Source organism: Salvelinus alpinus, chromosome 11 (assembly GCF_045679555.1).
Source record: "Salvelinus alpinus chromosome 11, SLU_Salpinus.1, whole genome shotgun sequence".
NCBI lineage: Eukaryota > Metazoa > Chordata > Actinopteri > Salmoniformes > Salmonidae > Salvelinus > Salvelinus alpinus.
In genome coordinates, this window is record NC_092096.1 from 41358032 (window position 1) to 41369572 (window position 11541).

Here is an 11541-nt window from a genome sequence, read left to right on the forward strand (position 1 = left end):
TTCGGGCTATTGTGCTCTTATAGGCCACAGAAACCCCAATGGGGTCGATATACTCATAAATCTCTTGTTTATCACCAGATCAATGGCGGTACTCGAAAGCAGAGAAGTAGACTAATTGTTTTAGGAATAATCCTCCGTATCACATTGATTTCCAAGAAATTGATAATACTCTGAACCAACAAACTGGCGTAGAGAAGATCCAGTCAAGATGCTGAGGATGTCTGAAGCTGTGTGTGGCTCTGGTAATGTGTGTGTGTGTGTGTGTGTGTGGTGACAGGCAGTAATGCTGATTGGAGTCAAACAGGGAAGGATCTGGAGCCACTTACCTCAGGCAAATGGCTGCAGCATAAGCAGCACTTTTTAGCCGAGGAGGGCACTTTTTGACTTTAAAGTTAAGTATTTATTCCAGCATATCATTAATAACACTGATTCAGTGACTTTATTATCGCATTCTTTTCATCTGAACCGCACTGTTTGCCTATGCTTTGTCACTGGAGGCGGGCAAAACACACCGTTCCTACTACATATTCAGTAGGGATAGGACATCAAAACAGTTTCATCATTAAAATGCTTACCATTTGTGGCCTTTATATGACTAGAATATACTGTATATTTAAATCCCCTTCCTCCCAGAGCCCAAAACAAAGGGTAGTGTAGTTCTTTATAGTAATAGAGAGCGGTGTCCCCAGGTTCCTGTGTGGGACTTACCTTTAGGGATCAATTATGTGGCCGAGGGCCCTTTTTAAAAAGAACTCCACCTGATTAAAACGCCAGCCGTTTCCCGCCGGTCCATTTGTATGGAGTGCCTGGCTCTCGCCACAGCTATTTATTAGCATATTGTATTTTTAAAGGTCAGTTTCTGTTATACATGGCCAATCTATCTGGAGTAGGTCACAGTAAGACATTCACTATCTATTGTTCTGAAACCGATTCTTTCTGTTCGAAAAGTAAAACGTAAAACGTATGCGCATTTTACCCCCTTCAGGCAGTACAGGAGTTCGTGATATTGATATTGGCCTGTGGATTACAAACCACAAGAGGCAATATCTGGCCCCTATTGTGGGGAATCAGATCATGAAACACCATTACAGCCAATAAGGTTTTTTATTTTACACCGGTGCATAAGGAAATAACCCCAGTAGCACCCAGGCTGTTATCTGTACATCAGTTGTCTCGGAGCGGCTTACAAAAGAAGGGAGCATGTTCAACACTGCCACAGATCAAAAAGGGCGAGGAGCTGCTTTAGGAGGTAGTAGTATGGAGTGTTCCCTTTTCCCTTCCTCTCAATGAAGCTGTTGGAAAGAAAGAGAGACAAAGAGAGGCTATCAAACAGTAGCATGGCCCTCCGCTCCATTGTGACAAGCAGCAGAAGGGACCTGTTTGGTGGGTGCTTCAGAAGTGGTAAGTGGTACTGGGTCCCTGTAGGGTCTATTAGCCATCATCTGACTCCCACCGGCGTTGAGGGGAGAGAGAGAGTAGGGGAGACGGGATGCCACTGTGTTGTGTTGCTGGGACTGATGATTTGAGCTTGGAGCTCCATGTTTAGGCTACTTCAACCATACTTTCTTGTCTTTATTAGCCTTCGGTAGGAGAGATTGGGGGCGTCCATTTACACACAAACAGGGACACTTAAACCAAGTCAGGCAATTCTGGGTAAATGTGAAATTACATCTATTTACTGTAATGCTATTTAACCCCCCCCCCCCCTCTCTCTCCCCCATTACTGTTAAAAATGAATTGCTGTCAGCTGTTGTCCGGTACAGTGCATGTTCCTTCTTGAATCCAACATAATTACACCTCCTGCTCCGACAGGCAGGTACAGTAAATAGCCTTAAGAACCTTCCATCAGGCAACAACAATGCAACATACTTGAGATCATAAATGTAATCACGGTATTGACTCTGATGGCTACAAGTGCAATTACTGTATCACATAGCAAGCCAGGTATGGAGTGTTAGGGCTGCCGTGTTGCTGTTTAGTCCTAGGCTTTTCCATAATGGCAACCTATTCCTTTTTATAGTACACTATGGCACCCTATTGCCTGTGTAGTGCACTCATGTAGTGGGATGATAATGATTGCTTAAAGCTGTATTAATAAGAGCATCTGTGTTGAATCCATATAACAGCGTTTAGGACCAATAAATGTATCTCTCCATAGGCCCCCCGAAAGGTTTATCACGCTACTGTCTCTGCCCGTGGAAGGGAGAGACATAAACTATGACGCACTATGCAGTTCAACAACTCTGTCCCAATGGAAATATAAGCAGATACGTATATAGATTAAACAGTGGGACACTCTTTTCTCTCTAGGAGATTGAAAGAAATCTTCTTTAGCGTAAAAACACTTTTGTTAGAAAACATAGAGAAGATGTTGTTGTGGCGAAAGATGCTTTTAAAACGATTGCCCGTCTGGCGTTTTTAGAGACCGAGAAATCCATTTGAGCAGCTTCGTTTGTCAGGGTTGTTCTGGTAGTCAGAGAGATGCAGAGCTGTGGAGGGCTACACTCAGCAGACAGACAAAATATATGTACACACACACACACACACTGAGCAGACAGACAGAATAGATGTCCTGGAGTCCGTTCTGCAGACGTAAGGAGGATGTACACTAAGTCAAAGGAAAAAGTGCATAGGTGAGCACTGTAACTGATAAGACATCAGGAGCCAGGGTGGCAAAAAAAAAGGCATTTAAAAAAAATCCCTTTTGTCTAATTTAGGGAGAGCCATGGGGGATGATCTGTGCATTTCGAGAGTGTGGGAGGGAGGGAGGGAGGGAGACACGCTCCTGTTTTTTAAATCATTTAAGCAGAGATTCAACAACTCTCACCAGCTTGGACGATTCTGCATTGATGTAGTGAGTGAGCAAGGGTCTGTGTGTGTGTGTGTGTGTGTGTGTGTGTGTGTGTGTGTGTGTGTGTGTGTGTGTGTGTGTTTTATATGGGTGTGTGTGTGCAGTGTATCTTTTCCTGCTGAAGGCTCACAGTGCATCCTAGTGCGTCTGGGCTCTACCTTTCTGTCAGGGTGCTGGGTGGAGAGACAGAGGAGCGGCTTGCCAATTAATCAAAGTCAGATGTGGCTGAATGCCTGGAGTCACTGCTGATCCCTGCCCCACCTAGTTCTGTTCTCCCTCACTGTCTGTCTGTCTGCCAAAACTATACCACTCAGAGCTGGGGAGAGCCTGCAGGGCTGAAGCTAACTCACACAGATATATATATATATACACACACACACACACACGCACAAATACCATGCACAAACACTGCAGAGCTTTGCCAGGTTAGGTCCGACTGTTTAAGCACTATGTTCATTCACACCGTGTTCACATTCAAGTACAAACGGATGTAGACAGGACTTGTAAATGTGTTGAAGTCAGATCGGTCTTATTCATCAGAGGCAAGAATATACACTTGTCTGGCCGAGAGTTAGAGGGATTCTTTTACATCCTGTATGTGCCTGTGTTCTATGCATTCTATCCTACTTAAACCACTAATTTAATGCACTGTACATCAAGCGACCCCTGGTTTAAGTTAGTGTTAAAAAGGGTCAAACAAGAGAGAAAGCTGTAACAGCGACCACATTTTAATCTAGTGCAAATGATAATTCTGCACTTTAAACTGGAGAAGTGCTCTCTGCAGCCAGTAGCCAGTGGGAGTGAGCAGGACAAATGTAGGGGCTGAAGACAGGCTAATAGTGGTTCTATAAGAGCTGTGTAATTGCTATGGAATTGGAGTGGAAAGAGAGAACTGTCACAGCCTGTATCACAGAATGGGATTCATACTTAGCATATCAGTATTTCTGTACAAAGTTACAACTAATAATTGCTACAACTGTTTTTTTCTGTCCATTTTCAGTCATGTGATGTTTCTCCACTATGTCCAGTCTGTCAGCTATAGCCTCTGACATCCTGTGTGTGTGTGTGTGTGTGTGTGTGTGTGTGTGTGTGTGTGTGTGTGTGTGTGTGTGTGTGTGTGTGTGTGTGTGTGTGTGTGTGTGTGTGTGTGTGTGTGTGTGTGTGTGTGTGTGTGTGTGTGTGTGTGTGTGTGTGTGTGTGTGTGTGTGTGTGTGTGTGTGTGTGTGTGTGTGTGTGTGTGTGATATATATATATATATATAGCCATGGCTGATATAAAGACATTAGAGGCTCGTCACTGAGGCTAGCCAGACGTGAAATCTATTCATTAATCAGAGAGCTAGCCTCGTCACATTGATTTCCTGTTTCACCATCTTTCACCGTCGGTCTCCGTTTTAAGAAGATGTTACTGAGGTTGGACCCAGGACACGTCTAAACTATCACTGCTTTGAAGGACTGATGACTTCCTATTGAAATGGTTCCATGGTGCTCTTCTGTTAGGCCAGGAGGGATGCTAACTGTGTGTATGGTTGGAAGGACTGCGTGACCTTAATAGTTCTGTTCTGTGTTCTTCTCGCTAATGACAGTGACGTATCAACAATGCTTATGATCAGGTGTTACATTTCATTGGTTAAATGTATTGATTTATTGAATGGTTGATCAATCCATTCATAGATTAGTGTATTGATAATTGGGCAGCTACTGCCATGTTTTCCAGCCTCTCACTCACTCTCCAGCCGTGTATCAAGGACAACAAACATTATGTGGGGGGGGAAAAAACAAACAAACTTGGCATTACCCCAACCCTCTTACCCCCTTCCCCTCCACCCCCGCCCGTATTTAACCCAGCTCAATTTACCCGCCTCCATAAAACAATACTTGTGATCAGTGTGTAATAGCACCTTATTAACCCCAATTACCACAATTAAGCTCCGGCTGCCACTGCAGGCCTGCTTTGATGGCTTAATTAATCTGTGTTTGAGTGAAGAGGGCCATGGCACGTTGCTTTGTTGTGCCCACCCCCCCCCCCACCACCCCCACCACCACCACCACCACCAGCCCATAGTTTCCCACCAACTAAGCATCAGGCCTGACCGAGCCATGTGCCCTTTGCTACCCCTCCACCCCGCTAACAGCATCAACATCTGCTGGAACAGAACATCTCCTCTCCTCCACTCGCCTACACTCCTCTGGCTGGCAGACAAATGCCTCCACTCTGGCAGAATGAAAGGCAACCCTCTGCTCTGTGATGTTTCATAATGAACGCTACAAGCCCCTTGGCATGGTGCCTGCCTGCCTTATTGGGGATGGAGGAGGGAGGGCTTGGATAGATGCCCAGTTTGTTCTGTTCGTTTGCGGCACTCCGGCTAATTGCTTAATTGATGCATTGTTTTTACTGACGATACGGATTTCCCCCCCACATCCCACAGACAAAAGGCATTACACACTATTAGCCAGTCATGGTTCCTTTCAGCCGGCTGTGTTAAAGATTTAAGGCCTAATGTGATCGTCTGTTTTAATTGAGGCGAGGAGGCACTTGATGTTGCATAATACGAGGCTGAATTAAAACCGAACCACGTCCTCCTGTTTACATTCCACAACAGCCCCAGTAAGCAAGACAAACGAGGATCCTTCCCAGCGCCAAAACATGTTAAAAGGAGCTAGTTTATGGCGTTTACCCGACACATTTCAGCGGGAAAAAGCTTTTCTAATGCGCTCTTTGTCAGGCCGGGCATTAACCCTAAGTGACTGGTATATAATGATGTCTTTGCTGGGCCTATAACCCACTGTAACTAGGTATTTACAGAGGAGCCTGTCTCTAGTCGGGAGATAAATAAATACCATTTAGTTAGTGTGCTGTAGTGTTGGAGCTCTTTAATTAGTAGGGTAGGGGTTAATAAAGGTGTCCTTTGGGAGAGGCGAGAAAGGCTGTGCGGGTGGGTGCGTGTGTGTGTATTGCCACAGGAGAGAACTCTGTTTAATGCATTCCCTTTTCTCTCGGAGTGTGTCATTTCCCCTCAGACACACACACACACACACACACACACAATCCTGCATATTCCCACTGAAGTCTGGGATAAACAGGTGTTTTTCCCCTCTATCCATGTGTTTGTCCCTAGACCCCTCTGAGAGCATTCCCATTCCAGGAAGCCTGTATGTCCTCCTGCCAGAGGAGAGACTGGGGAACAATTGGGATAAAGAAAAGAAAGCACCGGGCCACAGAGAGAGAGAGAGAGAGACTCTTCACTTATTCATCATCATTGTCAGTGTTCGTCCTGAGGAGGAAACAAGCCCACAGAGCTGTAAACACAGAGGCAGAAGTCTGGAGTCACATCACAACCCGGGGAATAACAAGTGTAGTGCACTCACATCACGGACAAACACACACACACTGGATGTCAAAGGACTGACAGGGAAAGAAAGAGTGCATCTTCTGTGCTGTGGGAGGATGGGAAGTAGGGAAAACAGACAAGACAGTCTGGGACAAGGATCACATTGAGCTCCACAGTATGTAAATGTCTGTTACACCATTATCAAAGAAACAGAACAACTTTGATTCCGGAGCATGATAAATTGATTTCTGTACTTTCACTCTCCACTGAATATTAATTGAAATAGGTACATGAAGAAGAAGAAAAAAAGAGAACCTTTGTCTACCGAAGAAATGTGCTGAAGGATCGGATTTGGGTAACGTGGTCGTAAAAATAGCATCCCCTGTGAACACGTTTGCTATTATCTCAGTGTGGCAGCACTGCCTGTTCGCTCCCCCCTATGGCGACGGACACAAGCATTTACATGAAGTCCGCGCGGGAGAGGAAATTACAAGTATTGGGATTTGCTTTTCTGCTGCGTTTATTGCATTATCATAATGTGGCAGGTCAGGTGACTGAAAAGAGACAGGGAGACTGCATCCAGGCTGAGGGAGTCTGGGAGGGTCTGAGAGGCTCTGTCTCGCCACTTTCTTTTTCTGTGTCTCTCTTTCTCTCTCCATCTCTCTCTCTTTCTCTCTCTCTCTCTCTCTCTCTCTCTCCATCTCTTTCTCTCTCTCTCTCTCCATCTCTCTCTTTGGATGTCATCTGCACCACCATTTTGCATCCTCTTCATCTTCTTCACTCTCTCTCCCTCTCTCTTTCTGGCTCTCCCTCAGATTCCTTCTCTCTCACGCTCTCTCTCTCTCTCCCTCTCTCTTCCTGGCTCTCCCTCAGGTTCCTTCTCTCTCCCGCTCACTCTCTCTCCCTCTCTCTTTCTGGCTCTCCCTCAGGTTCCTTCTCTCTCCCGCTCACTCTCTCTCCCTCTCTCTTTCTGGCTCTCCCTCAGATTCCTTCTCTCTCTCGCTCTCTCTCTCTCTCCCTCTCTCTTTCTGTCTCTCCCTCAGATTCCTTCTCTCTCCCGCTCTCTCTCAGGTGTGGGTCTGTGGGTTTCCTCCCAACCCCAGGCCTCTGGAGAGCAGCATATCCACACAGGCTTGGCTCACTGGGCCTGTTACTGTAGAGGGCATGTTACTGTAGAGCTGCTCTCCTCACCTCTAGGACCTGCTCCTTCCACGCAGATGCTTAGTGATACCCCCGTGTGTGTGTGTGTGTGTGTGTGTGTGTGTGTGTGTGTGTGTGTGTGTGTGTGTGTGTGTGTGTGTGTGTGTGTGTGTGTGTGTGTGTGTGTGTGTGTGTGTGTGTGTGTGTGTGTGTGTGTGTGTGTGTGTGCATTCAGATCCAATCTGTGATTTTTGCTACAGCAGCACCCTCTCCTCTCAATGCACTGTAGCCACAGCTGTTGTAATCTGTTAATGAACACACACATGGGAGGGAGAGGTGGAGGACGTTAGGGGGAGTTTTTACATTTTAGGGCTGTTTTTTATGTATTACAACACCTGTGCAATGTAATGTGTGTGCAGAGTGTTTCCGTTGTGGAGGCATTGATATGTGATGGAGCTTGGGCTTTATGCACGCACAGCACAAAACACACACACACACACACACACACCCAAACACAGACCTCGAATCAGATGTGTTGCTAGCTTACATCCATACTTTTGTGTCAGTATTTACCTTGTTTTCTTCATATTGAGTTTTTTCTAAAGCAGATTTGTTTTCCCCCCACCATGCCAGAGCCAGAGTGTATGCCCACTCACTCCATTATTCCTTCTCATCTCCCTCTCTCTTCCCCCTCGTTATTTCACTTTCCACTCCTTTGCATGGCTCTGCCTGTGTGTGTGGAGATGTGGCGGTTTGATCATGGGTTCTCTGTTTGAGCGCTAAGGAGGTGATTTGTTACAGGAGACTCACTACAATGTGCACTTCAAAAGGCCCCTTCAGGATGCTGTGCTCTCCACGCTCTCAGAACCGAATCAATGAGAGGGAGGGAGAAGGAGAGAGAGGGCCTGCTTCGTGTACGTTAACACTGAGAGAGAGCAAGAGTCTCACCCCTGTTCCCTGGGTCCCGCTCATACATTATGTCCTTTGAATTGTGTGCACCTCATTAGGCCAGTGGGTTATGTTAGCAGCTGGTAATTGATTTGGCACATATTCATCATGTTTTGCTTTTGCTCTCTTTTGTGTCCAATCGATGCTCAGCTTTAATTTCTAAGTAGCACATGTTTTTTCGGCAAACAGACTTCACATCAGCGACTCACTAACTGCACTTGTAAGCCAGCTAACTTGCCCAAATATTCTGAAATAACTTCAGTACATATTCTGGTCTAATTGACTCAACAATCAACAACACAGTTCAAAGTTGAGCTTTCTTTGTGAACCCGTAAAGAAAATAGTTATTTCTGGTTGTTTATCAAAGTTAGCTGGCTAACTTATTGAATCTGCTTTAGTATACCCCTCGGCTTGCCAAGTTGATCAAGGCTTACTGTAGTGTGAAGTATTTGTCTCTAATATTCATTTCCATCCAGAGAAAACAAACTATACAAAATGTCACATTCTGCAATATCTTTTCTGCAATATCTTATGTTAGCAGCTTTGAGTTCTCTGAGGGCTGATCAAATAGTTTGTCTTGGTGAGTTTTCTCTAGCCAGGGAAAAAAAAGCAGCAGAAACCATCCGCATCTCGCTTGTGTGCGTCTCCCTTAACGAACGAGTCACAATCAATTAGCTAGCAAGATATTCAAAACAACATTTAGCATTTACAGCTACCATTTACCACATCAGAGGGGAGTTGTTATGAATATTAAAACATCCTGGGTGTTTATGGTAAATGTGTTGCTTATCTCTTTAAACTGTTTATAAATTCTAATGCGAGGTCTTTGGACTCCTGCCGTTTGGGTTTGTTAGTATTTAGCTGGGACGGGCGGGGAAGTGATGGGGAATAAGCAAGAGGCCTGGAGAGATTGCTAACTCAGACCTCTGATGTGCAAATGAGCTTGGCTCTCGATTAGGTTTTTGTAAAACAGCAACATTGAATATGAATGGATTGTGGAGGAAACATGTTTATTTCGGCTAAGATGATCATACTGTACTGATTTAGTGTAGTGATGAAATTATGGCGTCTTGGTACAGCGGCGAGGGTTATGAAATTACCGTAAACCTCTGTTCTTTTCATTGTTTGTTGTGCTGTGTGGGGAACACTGAGACCTATAGCGCTGCACTGCAAGTCTACTAGCTAATGAGTTAGAAACTTGCTCCAAACCAAAACGAAATACTAAAACTACAGACCACTATTCAATGGGGGTAAAACTGCAAAACTTCCCCAGAGGCCCACACTGTGCCGTGTTTGAATTAAGCAACTTCCCACACACGTCAATGCAGACCAGAGCCCAACTGTTGGTTCCTGGATGTCTTCGAGTGTGAAGTCGGCAAGTGTGTTTGGGCAACATAGTTTGGCCGTTGGTTTCCAAAAAGACACAGCATGATCGTTTCTCCCTTCACACAGGAACAGCTTGAGTCAGACTTTGATTAAAAAAAGGAAATGGGATCGAAGCTCAGCTCAGAGTTTTCTCTTCCTGGGCGGTAGGAGCCCGTCAGGGCCTGGGGAAATCTGATTGGGATCTGGATGATTTGACTAGATGAAGATACCGTCGTAATTAGAGACATGGTAGAGCGTCACTGTAGATAGCAGCTCCCTCCATCTAGGCGCTCGCAAAACAGAACTGCATGATGGGAGGAGAGCTTAGATAGGTGGGCGGGATGGAGGTGGGGTAGGCGGAGGCAGTCAGTGTATCACTAACTAGAGCCTGTGTGTGACTGTTATGCGTCTCACATCGTGTCATATTAAGGACACCAAAACACGTGTAATGGGGTGGGAGTCATTTAGGAGCCCTGGATAAACATGAGCCTCACTAATTACTGAACTGTACGAGCGCCATTACTTTTAGACTTCATTTAGTCAAGCTAATTGGCTGAAGTCAGACCAAGCTGCCAGTCTAATATAATCACTGAACAGTTTCGCTCTCTCTCTTTATCTCTCTTTCTCTCAGATCGCTCATCATTGCCAACTTTGTTGAAAGAACTAAAAAGTACTAATTTGGCTTTTCCTATTTTGATAGGAATTAAGAAAAAAACAAATGACTAAGAGTTAGCTAATGAACTAATATACAGTGACGGGTGCTGCTGTATGTTATTAGCTGAGGCCTGTCCAGATTAGACTGTTTTTCAGAGCTGCATTCTTCAGGTGAAAAATAATTCCTCTGTGTGACATTTCAGAGACTGGCGCCCTCGGGGCACGGAGGCAGAGGAGGAACGGAGGAGAGCGGAATCGGACAGGGTAATTGCACCCCCTCCCCTTACTAAATTAGCCTCCACTCGTGGAAATTTATTGGCCTGCTGTTTTTGAAAATTATTTAAACTTGCAGTTATTTCCGATGTCGAGCGTCTTCTGGGAGCTAGCGCTCTTTGTTTCTGACAGACGCCTGATTATGTTTGAGGGGGATGTTTTGGAGAGGCCACATGGCCGGAGGTAGTTCATCTCAGACAGGCTCCTAGCTTTAGGAACATTTTAACTGCTCACCTGTAGAAATATACATATTGCTGCATAGCCTTGATGACTGGGTTAAGTCAATATGCTCGGGCAGGTCAGAGCGGGAACATATACACTGGGACCAGAGCCAGACAGTACTCTGTTTGGGTACTGTATCCCCTCTTTTTTGTTCCCTCCATCAATTGCTCTCCAGTCCTCGGTTCTGCTCGAGACCGTGCTAGTTTAATAGTGGTAATAATAGTGGTAATTATAGCTTGCATTTACATTGCACCTCTCGTTGCGTGGTCTCAGGCCAGCTCTTGTTATGGGGGTAAGCTCATTCAGCGCAGCCAATGTGTTCTGTAGCACCTGGTTGCTGTTTCAGCAGCACTGATTTTGCGCCAGAACGCTCCCCGCACATTTGTTACCCCGTCATAACTGTCATCGCTATGCGTCTACCCGAATAGGCCTCCCACCTACACACACACACACGCACGCTTGCCGCATATGGTCTGAATGAGTGCCCTTTATTGCACATTAAAAAGGATTGTGCGAAAATCTAATGTGCACAGTACTAATACTTGAATGGTGAAATAGAATATAAAGACATGTTGAACCATTAGTTTCTTGAACCCAGGTGACGCTTTAGATAGGTGTTGAGATAAATGGGGACATATCCCTTATACACCTTTCTTCCGCTCATATCACCCCTATAGCATATTCAATTATTTATTGTTCAGTACAGGGAGACTAATGCTCGAAAGTGTCCCTTTTGATGGTGATGTGCCCCGGTACT